General features: G+C 43.7%; 1 long non-coding RNA gene across 1 annotated transcript; it reads right to left on the bottom strand.

Moving 5' to 3' along the window:
• Positions 1-8,438: 8,438 nt before the first annotated feature.
• On the bottom strand, positions 8,439-13,693 carry LOC130142009 (uncharacterized). The gene is made up of 2 exons (XR_008819257.1): positions 13,172-13,693; positions 8,439-10,136 (listed from the first exon to the last, which is right to left on the bottom strand). It is a non-coding gene; the product is annotated as an uncharacterized LOC130142009 (long non-coding RNA).
• Positions 13,694-19,756: the final 6,063 nt, after the last annotated feature.

The raw sequence follows: 19,756 nt of genomic DNA, 5'->3' as shown, positions 1-19,756 counted from the left end.
ACCAGACGCCACTCCCCAATGCCCCGAATCCCCTAAATCTCTCCAACTGCATCGACTTATACTTGATACCGATTCCGAGGACGGCAAGCAGAAGCCTCGGTGGACCGATCCCAGCCCCCCTGACTCCCCCCAGCCAGCACACCTTCCCCCCTCGGCGCCGGCCCCCCTTCCCGCGTCCTTGGCACTGCCCATCCCGCCCGCCCCCTCGGCTCCAGCCCTGCCTGCGCAGGATGGAAATGCCAAAAACCCGGATTTGGGTCCAGCTACCACAACGTTATCAGTCACAGGCAATGAAGAAGGTGGAGGTGGTAAAAATCTAGTTTCCAGTGGTACGGTAATGACGCGCGACCCTCGCCGATTTTGGCAGGCTGTAAGAGATGGGGCATTAAAAGACGGGAACTGGAATTTAGTAGAACTGATAGGCGGACCGCTCCTTGATCTTCCTACGCCTTCCACCGATGCACCGCACGCATATCCTATTGTATTGGGAGATGTGGCTGCTGGTAATCCTCACGTTCATACACCATTTGCTTGGAAAGTAGTGCAGGACTTGCAAAAAACTGTTTCGCAGTACAGGGTGACTGTGTTCTGTCACGCACAAAAGCTGTCTGTACTCTACTGTATTACAGCGGTTGAAATGTATTTTGCTGTTAAAAAAAAATAAAAATAAAGGAATTGTAGAATTAGGGAATTGTAGAATTGTACAGAACAACGGAACAGAGACAGTGGGTTGTTTTGAGATTGATAATGTGCAGTTTTGGCCTTGCTTTAATGATGTGCAGCTGAGATCCTGCAGCAAAGAGTTAAATAACTTTGGGGGAGTATGAGAAGAAACTAGGATGAGACAGAAACAAAGGAGGAATGTGATCTCACCCCTAGAAGATAAGGAAACAGCATGAACAGCAGAGAGTAGCCTATAATGAACAGCGCTAAGGAAAGCATATGAATTTGACTGATCACTCAAACTCTATTCATAAGCAGCTTGCTGAGTTAAGAAAAAATGTACAGGCTATAAAGATTGAGAACGGGTTAACGGACTGGCTACAGAGTTTAGGAATTGCTGGATGGTTAAAAGATTTGTTTCTGCACAGGACAACGGTATTAATTGCCACTGTAATCTTTTTAATTATATTGATCTGTGTGTGGAATTGCTTTATGAGAATTACGAACAGAATAATAAAAGGGGTCTGGATTGCTCAAAAACTAAAAGGGGGATTTGTGGAATGGCTGGAAGACAACGGACATATTATGAGCAATCCAGACCAAGTAACTTTGTTGTAATAGCAGGCCGAGCAGGCCGAAACTGTAACAAGCTGCAAGTGTTGTGAAGGTCATATGCAAGGCCAAGGGAGACAAAGAAACTGTATTCGCAGAGAGATAAGAGAGTTGGACAGAAAGATGAGAAAAAACAGGATGCCTGCACAAGGGGGGAGCAGCATGTGGGCACCACACCGGGACCAATCATAGGGGAGATGGAAGTGTGTGAACGAGTAGTTTTAACCTATCGCCTTTTAAATAACAAAGCCTGCGTAGCCTGTGTATTTTTAGCTGGGGTTTAAATTGATGTGAGTCTATTAATAAAGTGGCACTAACTCAAAAAAAAAAAAAAAAAAAAAAGAGGGGAATTGAGGGAATGACCCCAGAGGCACGATTAGAGAAAGCATGTTATGTTTTGAACTTTCTGAAAATCTCTGCTGACCATGCGGTGCCTTCCATTGTGCAACATTTTGTGTCAATTGGTGACAAGCAGCAAAAGCATGAAGGTGTCAGTACGCATGAAAGACCCTCTTACCCGGCATTGGTCGGGACAGCATGAATTGTTAACTTGGGGAAGAGGTTATGCTTGTGTCTCTACAGATGAAGGCCCGCGATGGATACCTGCTCGCTGTGTGCGGCCTGAGCTTAGCGTGCCAGATTGTAGGAGCGCTGCTGCTGCCAGTCAACCCAACAACTAATGTGTGGCCTCCTTACTGAACCAGTCCTTGTTTGGTGTGCCCTTCCTTGAAACTGACTTGCAGACATTGTTGCAAAAAAGTGAATGTATGCAGGGAATGAAGAATCTTACTGAAAGTCTTGATATTTTTGATAATTGATTACCTCTGTAAAATGTTAACCCAAAAGAAGTCAATATTGTTTGCACTTTGAATGTCGATACCTTGTTTGTTAGGCAGTTGAGAATGTGAGTCAAATTTGCCACCATTATATACAAAACAGAGCAACTATTGGTTTTTGCTGTTGGCTCAAGAACATGGCTGTGAGGATTTTGATGGTATGTGCTGCATGGATTTTAGGCACCCCATTGCAGCAACATGTTACCAAAATCTGAGAAAATGTCAGCCTTTTTGGCATCCATTCACTCAATTGGCAGTATTGTCTGTTTGCTATTGCCTTGGTTGCCTTCATGTTTGCAAAGGCCCTGCAGAACATGGCAAACCTGGTACTAGCTGGTCAAAAAACAAAAAGGGGGAATTGTTGGGGTCTGCAGCAGGTCTGCAGATAAGTTAGTTGACTTCAAAGACTTAGCCGTGTATCTTTAAGATGGCCACAAATTTTCAGGTATGTAAACAGGATGTGAAGAATCGGAACTTAGAACCGCAGCATACGGGCACCTACAGCAACAGAAAATAGCAAGCAAGAAAAGGGACACAAAAACCTATCAGGGTCTAACACCTGCTACCACCTTCCCAAGGAAATTGCCAACCGGATTGTTTCTTATTTGTGGTAATAGAGCATGGAATGGAATTCCTTTCCGACCTATTGGTGACCCATGTACAATTGGTCGTTTAAGTCTAGCACTACCACATCATCACCCCAATAAAACTCATCCCACACGCTGGAAAAGAGATACAACTGTCCAATTAAAAAAGGACTGTGATGATAACATAAAATTATGGAATTATGAGGAATTCATTGCTGCTTCAATATTTTTTCCAGGCTTGGCTGCTGGTAAAGCACACTCTAACCTAAAAGAACTGTCTTGTTGGGTAACTAAACAAGCAAATTTGACTAGTAGAGTTTTAGGAGAACTAGCAGATGATTTAGCTCAGACTCAGCATGCTGTCTTACAAAATCACATGGCAATAGACTTTTTGCTTTTAGCCCACGGGCACGGGTGTGAAGAATTTGAAGGGCTCTGTTGTATGGATTTAGAAGATCGTTCTAATTCCATCCATGGACAAATAAAAGAATTAATCAACCATCCTGATGAAATCCAGCAAGACAAGGGATTCTTTGGTCTTGAAGGTTTTACAAATTGGTTTGGTTTGTCAGGATGGATAAAGAGCCTTTTGCAAAGCGCTATGCTTATCATGATTGTAATCATAGTAGTATTATTATTATTTTCTTGCTTATTGTCATGTATGTGTAAAAGCTTAGATCATGTTGTGAATCAGGCCCTGCTCGTACAAAAGGAAAAAGGGGGAATTGTTGAAGGATGGCTGGATGAGAAGGGTCAGAGATCATTAGAGCATTTGTACGAGCAGAGCCAAATCTAACCGGTGTGCTATCAAGACTAGGCCTCAGCTGAAATTGCCAGCTATGCTGATGGCTGCAGAATTGCAAGGACACCGCGACCTTAACAAGCTTCACAAACAACTCTAAGGAGGTATGTGCAGTAAAGATAAAGAAGTTGTTTAAGCTAGCTAACCGCAAGTAGGAGGACCATGTAAATGAGTAGGTAGTGATCCTAGCCAATCATAGACTGCCGAGCATGCATAGTTAGATACACTGTATAAATAAGAGCTATTCGGGCTAATAAAATGAATCATGCTTTATCACTCATACTGAGTCGGCTGCGTGTTATTCCCCGTCGCTCGCACTTACAATCCCTCATTTTCTTTTTAGTATTTTCAATTCGTGTCTCTTCTTCAACTTTTGCTAGTACCAACTGGATTTCATCGTTCAGTTCCTGGGGGGTCCATTTCTTAAGCATCATGATGGGTACATTACCTTTCTTTTCTATCAGAGTCATCACAAATTGGGTACTATTTATTATTTGGCGTATCAATAATGTAAAGCAAGGTATCATACAAGGTATAAATAACAGTATTATTACAACACATTATAGGTCTACATCCAGGATTGATACAATCATATCCGGGAGACAGAGTCCAATTGCAAATGCTTTTTCCTACGGCTCCCACTCCTGTTCGGTTTACACAGTATAGTCCCCGATCTGACGAGTGTAATTGCCATGGGCCTCCTTCTTATTTCCAAAACTGTGTCCCATTATGAACCTCACTCAAATTACTAACCCACCACTTAGGTTCAACCGAGCCAGCTACACAGGACCAACTTTCAGTTCCCCAACAGTCCTCCACAAACCCAACAGTTACTAAGGTTGAAGGCCTTGGCCACCTCCTCCCCCAGAGTGAAAAAGTCCAATCTTGAGGGTATGGAAAATGCCTCCAATCAAGGGGTTGGGTTGCCTTCAGGATCGATCTGGGCTTGTGTTACCATTCAGCCTTTCGGGGTGATCAGGCTCCTGGAAAACTAATTATAATTTTATATGGTTTAAAAGGATTTTTATATTATTTTCTCAGGACAGCGTAACCTTAGTGCGGGAGAAGTCCGGTCGAGGCCCTCTCACTCGGTAGTCAATACCCATAGGGGTTGCCTCCCTCGGTAGACTATACACACCGCAGTGGAGGGTCCTGTCCCGGTCTTGCCTTCTCCCTTTCCTCCCTTTAGTCTTGTCCTCTTTATCTGGTGCCCTTTAATTCATGCAAAGCCGCGTTGCCAGTTGCCAGGGCATTAGTCCCTCTTCAGCCTCAGTTTCGATTCCCCAGGTGTGGATTCAACCCTCCAAGCTTCGGTATTTATTGGCCCCTTTATCCTGGAGGCATGGGTCCAACCTCATTCTGCTGTTCTCACAGCTGTTTCAGTAGCAAGTAAAACAAGGTACGGTCCCTCCCATCGAGGAGTTAATGATTCTTCCATCCAGGTTTTTATTAAGACTTTGTCTCCTGGTTTTATTTCATGAATAGCAAACCCCAGCGGGGCGTTTTGTGCTAAAATTCCCTTTTCCCTCAGTTGTTGTAATTGCTTCCCTATCATAATTACATATTTCTGGCTCTCATAATTCTCTATCAAAGAATATTCCAATGGCATTCCTTGGGAATACAGCATCCCATATAACATCTCATATGGTGAGATACCCATTTCACTGTGGGGCATAGTCCGAATGTCCAATAATGCCAATGGCAAACATCTTATCCAAGACAGTTGGGTTTCAATCATTAATTTGGCCAATTGTTGTTTAATCGTTTGGTTCATTCTCTCAACTCGTCTTGAACTTTGTGGATGCCAGGGAGTATGGTATTCCCATTTAATGCCCAGGGCTGTAGCTAAATCGCGTAACACTTTAGGTGTGAAATGTGTCCCCTGGTCAGAGTCAATACTCCCTACCAACCCAAAACGCGGTATTATATTTTCCATCAGAATTTTAGCTGCCGTAGCGGCAGTTGCCCTCACCACAGGGTAGGCCTCTACCCAATGGGTTAATTGATCCACTATCACCAACAAATATTTATATTGTCCTATTTTCGGTAGCTTGGTAAAATCGACCTGTACTCTTTCGATGGCCTATATGCGATCCTCCGTCCCCCAGTAGGTGTTTGCCTCATACTTTTCTTATTTACTTTTTGACATGTTAGGCACCTTTGTGTAATTTGCCAAGCTATCTCATATATCCCAATGCACCCATAAAATTTCAAAAAACTGATTACTCAATGCTTGAGTTCCCCAATGAGTTTGCAAATGCATCTGAAATAGCAGCTTCTTTGCTTGACTCTTAGGCAGTATTTCTCTGCCATCTGGCAGGACCCATTTTTCTCCCTCTTGCTTTGCCCCTGTAGTCTTTATAAGTCTTATTTCATTCTCCGAAAACTGCCTCCCCCGCCCCCCCTGGTTTTTCCTGGCTCTCCACTCCTTCCAATTCCCTTAATAACAGTATTGGAGAAGGTCTTCGCAATGCAGCTCCCCGAGCTTCTTTGTTGGCTAAGTTATTTCCTCTTACAAGCAAATTTGTTCCTTTTCGATGTCCCCTTACATGTACTACAGCAATTTCTTTGGGCAGTCTCAGTGCCTGTAAAATCTTAATAATTAGCTTTTGGTGCACTAATCCCTTTCCATGTGTCCCAATGAGTCCTCTTTCTTCCCAAATTTTCCCAAAGGTATGGGTTACCCCATAGGCGTATTTAGAATCCGTATATATTGTACCATGCTTCTCTTTTAACAACTCCAACGCCTTCAACAAAGCATATAATTCACAAGCCTGTGCCGACCAAGTAGGACTCAGAGGTCCAGATTCCACCAAATCCAGTTGTCCATTTACTATTGCATACCCTGATCTCCTCTTTCCCTCTATAATCCTGGAAGATCCATCTATAAACAGCTTTTCCTTTTTTTTTCCAATTCTTCCTCTCTTAAATCGGGCCGTATTTTAGTTTGCATTTCAATTACTTCTGTACAATCATGCTGAAGCCCCTCTTCTGGTTTCCCGTAAAGGAATTGAGCTGGACTTTGTACTGTAGTTACTCTTAGTTCTAAATCCGGAGAATCCACTAGAATACCTTCATATTTCAACATTCTGCTATCTGTCAACCATTTTTCCGCTTTTTGTTGTAATACCCCCCTCACGTTGTGAGGGGTGTATACCTTCAAAGGTGCACTAAAGGTAACATTCCTTGCTTCCTCTATTAATAATGCGGTGGCCACTATCGCTTGCAAGCATATTGGCCATCCTCTGCTTACGGGGTCCAACAATTTGGAACAGTACCCTATGAGTTTCTTAATACTGGCCCATTCCTGCATCAATACCCCATAAGCTGTCTGATTTGAGACATTTACAAATAGGTAAAAAGGCCTCCCTAAATCCGGAAGGCTTAATACTGGAGCCTCTATTAGTGTTCGTTTCACCGTCTCCAACTGTCTCTCATCCTCCTCATTCCATTTGATTTTCTCCATTGTTAATTCCTCATATAAGAATTTCACCTTTTCACTAAATCCTTCAATCCAAGGTCTGCAATATCCCAGGAGTCCTAAAAATTGACTGACCTCTTTCTTGGTCCTTGGTGCTGATAGGGCCAGAATTCCTGATACTCTTTCAGGATCCAGTTTCTTTTTCCCATAACTCAGCCGGTGCCCTAAATATCATACTTCATTCTCCACAAACTGCAGTTTCAATCTTGACACCTTCAGTCCCTTTTCTCCCAAAAAACTGAGTAGTTTAACAGTGATTTTCCTCACATCATCTTCAGGTTTTCCTGCCACTAGTAGGTCATCCACATATTGTAGTAACTTCACTTCCCTCTCCGTCTCAAAAGATTGTAATAATTTTTCCAAAGTTTGTCCAAACAGATTAGGAGACTCGGTAAACCCCTGTGGTAATGCTGTCCATTGTAACTGTTGTCTCCTTCCTGTTTCTGGATCTTCCCATTCAAAGGCAAAATAGTCCCTGGATTTTTCTTCTAATGGACATGCCCAGAAGGCATCCTTCAAGTCTATTACACTATACCAAATATGTTGGGGGGGGGTGGGTGTCAAATGATTTAATCGTGTGTAAGGATTTGACACTACTGAGAATTTAGTCACCGTTCTTTGATTCACAGCTCTTAGATCTTGGATTAATCGGTATGTCCCATCAGCCTTTTTTACGGGTAATATAGGCGTATTATGGGGGGGCATACATGGCTCTAAAGTCCCTCCTAGTAATAGCCGATCTATGCCTGGTTTTAATCCCTTCCTTCCTTCTAATGGAATGGGGTACTGTTTTACTCTTATAGGTTTCTGGGGATCTGTTATTTCTACCATTAGGGGTTCCGTTTACAACTTGCCCAATTCCCCTTCCTTATACCATACCCGGGGATCTATATTTCCCTCATCTTGTTTTGTTAATGTATATAACCGGACTTTTCCATTTTCCCCTCTAAGCTTTAAGCCCATTTTGATAATCAAATCCCTCCTCAATAGGTTATATTCTGCTATTGCAAAGAGGGTCCCCTGTGGAGAGTCGGCCAAGTCACGATAATCACACCAATATGGCTACATGCTGTGCTCACTTTATTAAACAAACAGGTCATATTTATAACTTAAACCAACTGCTCACCTGACTTTACACACAGGTGATTGGATAAAATTCTCTGGGCCACGTGGGGGTCCGTGTCACTGATTAGTGGGCATGCTGCAGGCGCCTGATCAGAGTGTGCCGATGAGAGTGTGTTGATTTCACGGTTCCCAGGACTTGCTCTGCACCTGGCTTCTTGTTTGTGCATAGCTTGTTTTCTTTCTCCCACTGCTTGTTCCAAGGACAATTTAAAGTTGCTCTGCAACTTCAACTAACAGGCCTGGGCTGTCCAACCCAGACAATGGTAAAATATGTCCTTGGTCCTTTAAAAATCCCTCTACATATCCCCCTTTTTCTTTTTGGACAACCCATGTCTGTTTCACAATAGATGTTAAACCTTTCTTCACACAAGAAAATAAACAGATAAAAACATTTAAAAAATTATTATAACAAAGCGTATTCCTTCCATCAATAACATCTTTAACCAACTTGTTATCCCAAATCCTCTCAACCATTCATCAAAGGGATTATCATCAGCAAGAATATGCTTCATGTTTCCCTGCAGTTGTGACAACTTCTTGTGCATCGATATGGAATGATCGGAAAGGTTCACACAACACATCCCTTCAAAATCCTCACAACCATGTCCATGTGCTAATAGCAAAAAATCTACTGCAGCTCTATTTTGTAACATAGCATGCCTAACACTATCTACATCGAGCAATAACGAACTTAAAATCTGTGATGTAAGATTAAATTGTTTCTCTCCCCAGCACGCTAACCTTCGTATATTCTTAGCATTTAATTATGCCATTGCCCCCGGCATAAATATGGAGGCTAGGACATTTGCTGTTACTGAATGTAGATCGACACGGTCATTACATGTTTCATCAAAAGTGCGCAGTGCCCTCCGTGATCTATGAGATTTTTGAGCCATTTTCAATGTGTCTTTCATATGTGGAGCAAAGAAAGTCAAACACCCTAAATAACATGGTCCACCGACAGGATACAAAGGAATCCCTGGCCACGCTCTGTCCCCACATATCAAAAAGACTCCCGGTGGCAACTGATAACCCCCTGGTACATCTACATGGAAACCCCCAGTTTTCAGTTCACCCCGAATAGGTGAACCGGTTAGATTTTGAAACCCTGTATAAAACCCCCGTTCACCTTGACGTGTTAGCCATAACTGCCACGGGTCACCAACCCAAATTACGCCAGTGCCATTCACGGGCTGAAGTGGTGATGACATGTGGGTACAGTCTGCCATACCAGTTGCAGTTACATTAACATATTCAACAGGTACAACGCTAGCCAATAGGTCTAACTCCTGTAAAGGTAAATGATGTGGCTGATTTAAATTCTCAATAACCGTCTTCTGCCACGCTGCATTACGCATAGAAGGCCAAACATATTGCCCATTTGGACTCATACATGTACCATTCTGATTGGAAGTCAGATCCACTGCTTTAACATTCCAAAAAACCATCAAAATTTGTTTCATTCTCTTGCAGGGGAATACCAATTAAACAAGTTCTAAAGGGGTTGTCTGCCTGTTGCAGACTTAAACAAAAGTCTGTTATTCCCATGATATTTGCCCATGTCACCCATATGTTTGTCCTAGGCAAGATGTCAAAAATACTTTGGCCTATGGGTAAAAAATTCAAGATCGCAAACCAAGTCCACGACTCAAACATGTTTACTCTTGCAATTCCCACTTTTTTTTTTTTTTTTTTTTGGCTACATTCCACCCCACAAATCTGTGCTTTCACAGATTCTGATGATGTATACTGTATCCAGTCAGCATGGTTATACACTAGTCGTATGCTTTCTCTTGCTTCATGCCCAGTTACTAATCAAACACATACACCTTTTACACCATTTACATTTAAACTTTGGCTTACAGAACCATTTTACCCCACATAGCATACATCGGCATAATATCCGCGAGTTACATCCCTTGCAACATAGACAGTTTATTCTGTCTGCTCGCTCTGAGTCTTCTCTTCTGTCTTCTGATCTTGACATACAGGTCGCACAAACTTGCTAGGGACCCATATAGGTCCTTTATCTGTGGAGATACAAAAATAACCTCTACCGATAAATAACACCGGACTAGGTCCTTTCCATACGCCTGAAGCCATATTTTTATACAAAACATTCAAACCAGGAACTGTAGTTGTTTGGTTCCCTCGCGCTGTTTGGTGATGTATAACAACAGGTGGTCCCTCTCTGTCCTCCGTAAGGGAGAGATAGTTTAAGGTAAACAACACCTTAGTCAACCATTTAGTTACATCTATGTCCTGCGATACTTTCTGTCTCTGAAGATAATCCTTCAGGGTACGGTTTGCCCTTTCAACAACTGCTTGCCCCGTTGGGGAGTGAGGAATCCCTTTAATGTGTTTAATTCCCCAAATTGTCATAAACCTAGGGACTTGTTGACTACTATACGCTGGACCATTGTCTGTCTTTATTTCTGCAGGTACTCCCATGACAGCCAAACAAGACATTAAGTGTCTCTCCACATGTAACGCCTTTTCACCGGTTTGTGCAGTGGCCCATATAAAATGAGAATAGGTGTCAATTGTGACATGCACATACTTAAGCTTCCCAAAGTCAGGTACATGTGTTACATCCATTTGCCAAACCTGAAGTGCCTTCAGACCTTTTGGGTTAGTGCCCACCCCTAAACCAGGCCCATGATGACTACATTGAGGACAGGAGCGGACAATACCCTTTGCATCTGCTATGGGTATTCGATACTGTCAATGTAAAGACTTTGCATTCTGATGAAACATCTCGTGGCTGTTAAAGAGCTTCTTCAAACTTATTTGTTGGAGGAGTTATTGCCAGACAGCTGACTGCTTCATCAGCTCTAGCATTACCTTCGCCCAACCCAATGGTCCACTGATGACTTCTAATATGCATAATACAAAATTCACGTTTTCTCTGTCGAAGAGTACTACACAGTTGTATAAACATTTCACCAAGATGTTGGTTCTTTGTCTCTCTCAACAAGGCATCTTCAATGCGCTGTACTACACCAACTACGTACAATGAATCTGATACTATGTTTACAGGTGTATTGTTCCAGCTTCCCAATGCCCAACACACTGCTTTCAGTTCTAAGGTTTGAAGGTTGTCCCCTGGTTCACCGGTTTCTGCCACTGATTATCAGATTGCAAAACACACGCAGCCTTCTTCATCTTCCTTCCTGCATCTGTGAACACCGTTGGCCCTTCAACTGGTCTTTTTGAGCATAATGGTCTAGCAATCCACTGGTAATGCTCTAACATCTTCCAGAGAGGTCCTTTTGGCCGGTTGTTGTGTACAACACCTGTATAGCCCATCAAGGCTTCCTGTATGGCTGTTGAATGTCTCAGGAGCCACTCATGATCATCACCACGGACTGGAATACTGATATCTGCCAGTTCAGTCCCATCAATTTCAACAATCCCGTCTCTTCCTTTTCTCACCAAGGCCGCTACTGCTTCAGGGAGACTTAAAATACAATGTCTGGGTTGCAATGGCAAAAACAACCACTCTAAAACGATCGCCGTATTTTCCCCCTTTTTCTTTTGCCATTGCAAAATAAAGGCAAAAGATGAAGTGGCAGTATTACAAATCAAAACAGATAACAGATGACTCGCCATTCGGCAACCACACCAGCCAGTCTGAATCTTGCGGGACACAACTTCTAGGGCAGTCCGCTGTTCTGGTGAACAAGTTTGAGGACTGTTGGCTTCGGTGCCATGCAACCGGGATCGGAACAGTTGCAAATCATCATTAGTGAGTCTCTTTGTGTGTCATCAGGGTGTAAGGGAATCATGAAAAAGACAGAACAGTCTTTCAAGTCTATCACAACAATTTCCCAAATCTGAGGGATCATCATAAAAGGTGGAAGAGCATGTTGCAACACTCCCATCGCTAAAAACTGATCATTAGCCTTCCATAAATCATTTCCCAGTTATGTGCATCAAGATTATTAATCAGTACTGGACAAGCTAACGAGCTGGTCACCTGCCAATCACCCTCCAAAATAGCATCACGAATAACACCAGACCAACGCTGTAGAATTGGATCTTTTCTCGAGTTCAGCATCGGTGGGGTAGTTGGGCTAACTGGAGGAACTACAGGGATTGAAGTAGTAGGCAGGTTCATTTCAACTCGCTTTTCCAGTTTTGTTAATTTAGCTATTACCTCCTGTAAGGATTTCTCTGTATTGTTATCACAATGCTTCTCCCTGCCTTCCTCCTCAAATTCGTCAGATGATGTTTCAGGAAGAGGAGGATACGACATCGACGTCGGATGGCGCTTTTGCCCACCCTGATGTGACCTACGAGCTGTAGCCACCCTCCGTTTTGGTCTTGCTCCACCCACAGCTCCAATTGGTGCAGCAGGACTCGCTGCCCCGCCTTCCTCGGGAGGCTCAATCGCCTCTTCCGGTTTCTGCTCAGTTACAGCAGGCTCCCGAGGAGTAACTTCCGGTTTGTCCGCTGTTTTATCTACAAGCTCCTGCACTGTTGAACACGCAGGGGCTGACATACCCTTCATAGGACGAGTATGCCCAACTCTGAAAAGTGTAGCCAAGAGAGAAGGCTTAGGTGAATCACCCTTCTGCTCTATTGGCTTTTCTCCCACATCTCCTCCCAATGCTTCTATAGCTGCTGCCGCTACTTTCTTTTCCGCCTTCATAGTTTCCAGAGTGTTAACTATTGACTGCCATGTAGCTCCTAACGCTTTAGATTCTTTTCCTTCTTTACCTCCCTTGATCATAGTATCCCAGAGGCAATTTCCCACTTCTCTCCATTCCGTACTACTAAACAATAACGCGGGCTCGGGAATCTTATCCTTTTTTCGTGCCCAGTGAACGAAAGCCTCCACTTCTGTTCCTTTAATGCTCTCCCCTCTCTTAAAGAGGATACTAGTTAAAAGTTTAATTGCCGTGTCTAATTCCATCGCGGACTTCCTGAGCGCTCCCCCCTATCACAGAAAGGGTATCAGCGGAGAGCCCCACCACACTCATCGTGATCTTCTTTAGTGGCCCCCCCTCTCTCAGAGAGGAAATCAGCGGAGAGCCCTGCCGCGATTTACTCGCGGTCTTACCTCTGGCGGGGGTGCCATCTGCAGCTCTACACCAAACTCTGGACTCCGCTTTTTGCCTTCCAGGTTCCGCCCGCCTCCGACCTCCAGCTCCCTAATCGGACAACTTCCCTTCGGGTCCGATGCATGGAGACTGCCGCGTTTAAGCGAACAGCATTTAAGTGAACAGCATTTAAGCGAACCGCATTTAAGCGAATAAATGGGTCCCTGTTCGGGCGCCAGCCGAAGACGGTCCCCCGTGGAGAGTCGGCCAAGTCACGACAATCACACCAATATGGCTACATGCCGTGCTCACTTTATTAAACAAACAGGTCATATTTATAACTTAAACCGACCGCTCACACGACTTTACACACAGGTGATTGGATAAAAGTTTCTGGCCACGTGGGCGTCCCTGTCGCTGATCGGTGAGCATGCTGCAGGTGCCTGATCAGAGTGTGCCGATGAGAGTGTGTTGATTCCGTGGTTCCCAGGACTTGCTCTGCACCTGGCTTCTTGCTTGTGCATAGCTTGTTTTCTTTCTCACACTGCTTGGCTCAAGGACAATTTAAAGCTGCTCTGCAGTTTCAACTAATAGGCCTGGGTTGTCCAACCCGGACAATGGTAAAATATGTCCTCGGTCTTTTAAAAATCCCTCTACACTTCTGGAACAAGTAAAAGATCATTAAGACCCACATAGGTCTCAGATTCTACCTCAACATTTTCCAGTATTGACACAGGGAAGGATTCCCCTTTTGCCCCTACCATGGACATTTGCTTATTCCACCTTTTGAGTCCATCTGGTATATTCCGGATGGTCGATCTTTTGACCCCCGTATCTACCAGAAACAAAACTTCTTCCTTGTGGGGGCCTATTAATAACTTTATCAAGGTCTCTGTAGATGTTTGTGTCCCCTGAAGGTATAGCCCCTGACACTTCTAATCTTCCTTAAACATTTTCTCATCTTTCTGTCTCTTCCGACAGTTTCTCTGCAAGTGTCCTCTCATCCCACAATAATAACAAGCTGGTAAGTTCCCATCCTTCTTTTTCAGTCTGTTGTCTAAGCTACCTCCCTTATCTTTTCCTTTTTCCCCTCCTTTCTGGCTTTCTCTGATAGCAGCCACAAAAATTTTTGCTTTAGCTTTCTGTCTTTCTTCATCACACCTCAAAAAGTTTTTTTGAGCCTCTCACAACAATTCCTCCAATCCCCTGTCTTGCCAGTTATCCAGTTTCTCTATCTTTTTCTGTATATCCTCCCATGATTTTGCCACAAACTGAGTTTTCAATAGCGCCCACACACACACACGGGTGAATCTGGATCCAGGCCAGAATACGTTTGGAGGCTTTTCCTTAACCTTTCCAGCCATTCCGTTGGGGACTCCTCTTTCTTTTGGTCTTCATTGAAGGCTTTAATATTCTGTCCCCTCGGTACTGCTTCCTCGATGCCTTGAATTATTATAGTTCTAAGATCCCTCACGTTCTGCCTCCTGCCACCGTTTGATGGTCCCAGTTAGGGTCCACATTCGGCCATTTTGTATCTCCAGGCGGTCCGGCTTGATTTTGCCTCTCCCATATTCTCATACCCGCTTGCCTAATCATTCTCCTTTCTTCCGTTGTGAAGAGGATCCCCAAAATCGACTGCATTTCCTCCCACATATATGTGTTGGGTCCCAGGAATTGGTCTAATCTCTCTGCGACCCCTAGAGGGTCATTCAATAAATTACCCATTTCCTTTTTAAAATTCCTCACATCTGACCTATTGAGGGGCACCGTCACAAAGCCTGTTTCTCCCTGATTACCTCCCAAGGGTACCTCCCGCAGCGGGTATAAACCCCTCTGCTCCTCAGCCCCTTCCTGTTCCCTTTCCCTGTTCCTTTGTTGACTCCTTGTCCTTCGGGCAGGTTGGGATGGGCTAGGGGTTGGTGCAGTTGGGGAGCGTTGGTTATATGGAGGGGGTAAATTATCAAGGGGCTCCCACTCCTCCTTATCTTCCTCACCCTCCTTTTTTGTAGTTAAACTAAATATCTGAGTGGCAGGTGCTTCCATTAGTCCCAACCAGGCCGCAGCATACTTGCTCTCTTCCAGATCCACAGGTGTTCTGCTATTAACATAAATGTTCAAAGCCTGACAGACCCAGTCCTCCGTGGACCCGAACATCAGCCAAAATACGTGGGGTCTTAAGGGTTCTTTTGGCCATTTAACCATACAAAACTGAATCATTTTTGCCTTGTCCTTATGTTTAGTGCTTTTTAAGCTATTGCAATATCTTAGCATTAGCCCTAAGGGACTATCCAGTTGAATGTCTGGGAATTTTCCTCCCCTTTTAAACCAGAGGCCCCTCCTTGAACCTTCCGAGTCTAAGGATCTGCTTTGTCCCTGACCCATTACTGGAACCTTCTATACAAAAAGTTCTCAACTCCTGGCTGTGCCTGTATCTAAAGGTGTCTTGCGAGTGTTATCCCACCCACAAACACTTAGAACGATCACTTCGGTCCTTCACTGGCCGAGTCCCTTGCGGGATATCGGAACTGCAGTTAAAAGACCTCTGCACTCACTTCGGAACTGAGTTCCATCTCAGTCACACCCTTACACACAGTCACACAACCGTATCCACCCAATCAAACGGTATACTCACAAAACAATAAATCTTCGTTCAGATCTTCATGCGCAGAATTACGGGTACCGGAGGAGGGGAGAGCTCTTTGTTCTTTACTTGCCTCTTATATTCGTAATCCTGCTGGGCTCCGCACTGCTCCTGGTAAGGGCCACAAAAAAACCAGGGTGGGGGCACCTCCCTTAGCCATTCACAGTCTCGGGACCCAAGAGGATCACGTCGGGGTCACCAAATTGTTATATATTCCGAGTCAATTTTTAGTTTTATATGATTTATTTATGGGGTTAATAAAAGGCAAGTAAACAGCGCTGGGCACGGGGAGTCAGGGCTCCTCTAACACGCACACATGTTACATCGGGTGGCTGGTTTTTTATGTTCCTATGCTAATACATATTCATCACTACTTCTAAGAAAGGCAGGGTTATTGCAACTAGTTTCCAGAATTCGACCCCTTCCACTGGCACATGCGTATCAGTTCTCGGTGGTCCCTCTGGGGGTCGTTTGGGCTGAAGGCTCACAGTCTTCCTCCCAGGCTGTGTCCTCCAGTCGTCCTTCAGTTTCCTTTTCTTCCTTATTTGGTAATCTCTTGGCTGGATGTCAGAGACTTGTGTAGCATCCCATGCAATAGTTAACAGTCATTTTGAAACTCCTTTGTTCTCCTGTCCCCTAGATCCAGGTCCCAATGTTTACCTTTTAAACCCTCTATTGACACGAATTGCTGGACCATTGACACGAATTGCTGGACCGTTTCTTACAGTACTGTTTTTTCATCCTTTTTGGGCCAGTCCACCTTGCTTTTTGCCTCTGTAGGGATGCCTCTCAAGTTTACTTCTCGAGGCTGAGTGATTCCTTGACACAACAGTGAAATAGCTAAAGCTGAAAATCATTCGGTAAGTACACAGACCTTACAACTAGTGCTTCAGCACTTGTAGATAACAGACTGGCTAACAAGGACACTGTCTGCACGTGTAGATACAGACAAATAGCTAAGCTGTACGCAAGAACTGTGTTGTCTGCAAGATGTACTACCCGGGAAGAGAACTAGTACAATCTGGTTCTGTGGTTGCTGATGTGGACTACTCGGCTTTTTCCCTCTTTTCCAAAGGCAAAAAGTACATCTTGAAGAAGACTGCAAGCCTTCCTCCCAGAGACCCCGGCCCAGGACCACCACATGTCAAAGTGCCTGTGCCAGAGGGAGGAGACTTATGATAATGAGTTCTTGGAACTAATTGTATTAACCCTGCCTTTTCTTGGGAATCTAATGAATACGTATGCTTCTGTTTAATAAGTACCTGCTTACTTAACTCCTCGGTGTGCAAGTTAGGAGGAGCTATCCCCCTTGCACCCGACGCTGCAATAAACATATCTACTTTATAATTCTCCGTGAGTTGTAGATTTGATCCCGCACATCAACAGATTCTCGGCAAGTGAATAATACATGCTAAACTTTAAAATCTTAGCTAAGTGGTACAACAGATTGCTTGTGCACATATAATCCTTTAGACATAAACTGTTGGCCAAGTCTGGGACTAAGTCTGGATCTAGCCACACCTAAACTCCCCTCTGAGAAAGAGTTTAGAACACAAGGGGGTCCTTTCTGAACCTCACGACTCAGCAGGAGAGTCTCCCTGACAGTTTTGTCTGACCCTGTCCTCTGTGCAGTAAATAATCACGTGTACATTACCATCAAATCTTGTTAAACTACTGTCACATTTACTATCAAACTTTGTTAAATCTGTTTTATACCAATAAACATATCGCTACTTCTCCCTTATAAGTGCATCACTCCATGACAAAAGTATAGGATCATGCACAGCAGACAAATTCAGAAAGGAAATAAAGCCCAGTTCATTAACACTGGGAATAAGTGAAGGTAATTCTCAAGACTTACGAAGAGCTAAGTTGATTTACTGTTGAAAAAAACCTCCACATCAGATATAAGAACATGGGACAGGCTTGATCTGTGTTGGAGGCACAAATCCCCAACTGCTATTTTTCCTGAACAGAGAAGGGCTAAAAGAACTCTTAACTGCCCTATAAATGCATAAATGGGATAATAGCAGCGGCTAGAAAGCACAAAGTACTAGGTCTTTCACAAATTCTTGGTACAGTTTTCCCAATAGGGAATTTCTCGTTCTGGTACCCACTGCTTCAGTTAGGAACATTACAGAGCTTCAGTCAACAAAAAAACTACAGCAAGTGAAACATTAGAAGCACTTATGAAAAAAGGAAAAGGTAAAAAGGATGGTGATAGGGAAATGAGGGTTTTTTGGAGGATGTCCAAGTATTGCATCATTGCCATTTCATACATTCATTAAAGGAAAAGTTAAACGTTTTAGACATTTGCCAAAAATAAGCCTTCCCACGCCTCTGACATATAGCTTTCCAGTAAATACTATGCTATCTACTCTATTTGAGAAATCAACTAAAAAACTTTTTTTTTCCCACTGAGTTCCTTAATAACATTGAAAAACATTCTCTTTCTGGATGCTCATTAATATTTTTAAAATACAAATAAATTAATTTAATATGTTAAATTTAAAACATAATTATGACCTCTATTTTACAAAAATAGGCACAGACATTTCAATATTGCACATGAAATAATTTCAACAGCTCCTATCCGTTCAGCCATTACCTTCCATACAAAGTTGGATGAAATTTTGACATGTTTTTGGTGCTTCTTTTGACCAAAATTCTATATCAATATCTCCTGCTGTTGTTCTCAGCAAAACTTATAAAAATATACATAAATACATCATTACTTTTATTGCAACTTAGTCACTGATCAAAGAATATCATTACTGAGTTAAAAAATACTTCTGAATTCATGACATCAGTGACAGTAGTAGATACTCAAATATACCGGGTCACTATTGTTAGTCCTACATAGTATTTCCAATACTTAAGATACAGTTCTGAGCTAATAAGTGTAAGACTTCAAGGCCAATGACCTGGTACCTGACACATGATAGAAACTTAGATACTCTTTATCACTTCCACAATGAAACAACATGGAAAAAGAATAAATATGCCTTAAATCTCCAAAGACATATGCCTCTCTTACAAGACAAGTTATATCATTAAATTCAGCAAGAAATCATAATAAAATTAAGGTAATGTCTTCAAGAGCTATAACATCTCAAACTAACTTCAACCAAGCCAGCACTACAACATGGAAACACCCCCCCCACACACACACGATATTCTCCTCACCTGTTCCCCTCCACCCCCTGCAATGTACAATTCCTTCACACCCCCTGCAAAAGCAACCACAGTGCACAACCCCCTCACCTGCAATACCCTTACACACAGAGGGCACAACCTTTTCACCCAGATAACCCCTTGCACACACATAAAGTGTCCCCCTCACCTGCAAAGCCCCCCCCAATGCACACAATTTCCTCACCTGCATAATCCACAAGTAGCACACAACACCTTCACCTACACTGCAGTATGGCTCCCCTCCTCCCAATGGTCAGCGCCATGCTCATCGCTACCCCTGCCTCTGGCATGGGCGAGCCTCATCTTGCCATTAGTGAGGGGATCCTGGATGTAGTTGTTGCTTGTGATCAGGAAAGGAACATCCTGGCAGGTGACCACCTGAGACCAACACTCAGCTATGCTTCACTTCTCTTTCTACTGCCCCAAATCTTGGGCGTTTCTATGCAGACCAGTGAGGTGGGGGAGAGGGTGCCCAAGACAGGAGGAAGGGATGAGTCAGAGTCTCCATGGGAGTCATTAAGGAGCAAATTAATTTCAGAAAGACCTAGAGACTTCTCCAGACACATGCAGTCCCTCCCCATGGCTCCCACTCAGTACTAAGGTCCTTTGTCCACCCTGCGAGTGGCATTGTCCAAGAGTGTGCTGGGCAAAACCTTCCAGTGAGGAGAGGCACCACTGCAGGCCTGGGCTGGACTGGTGAGGATGGCAGTAGGACATACAATGGCTTTGCTGTGTGAGGGACTCCTGGATGGGTCTGTGGGGAGAGAAG

Source organism: Falco biarmicus, chromosome W (assembly GCF_023638135.1).
Source record: "Falco biarmicus isolate bFalBia1 chromosome W, bFalBia1.pri, whole genome shotgun sequence".
Taxonomy (NCBI): domain Eukaryota; kingdom Metazoa; phylum Chordata; class Aves; order Falconiformes; family Falconidae; genus Falco; species Falco biarmicus.
Note: the sequence above shows the minus strand (reverse complement) of the source record. Positions and strands in the feature narration are given on the sequence as shown.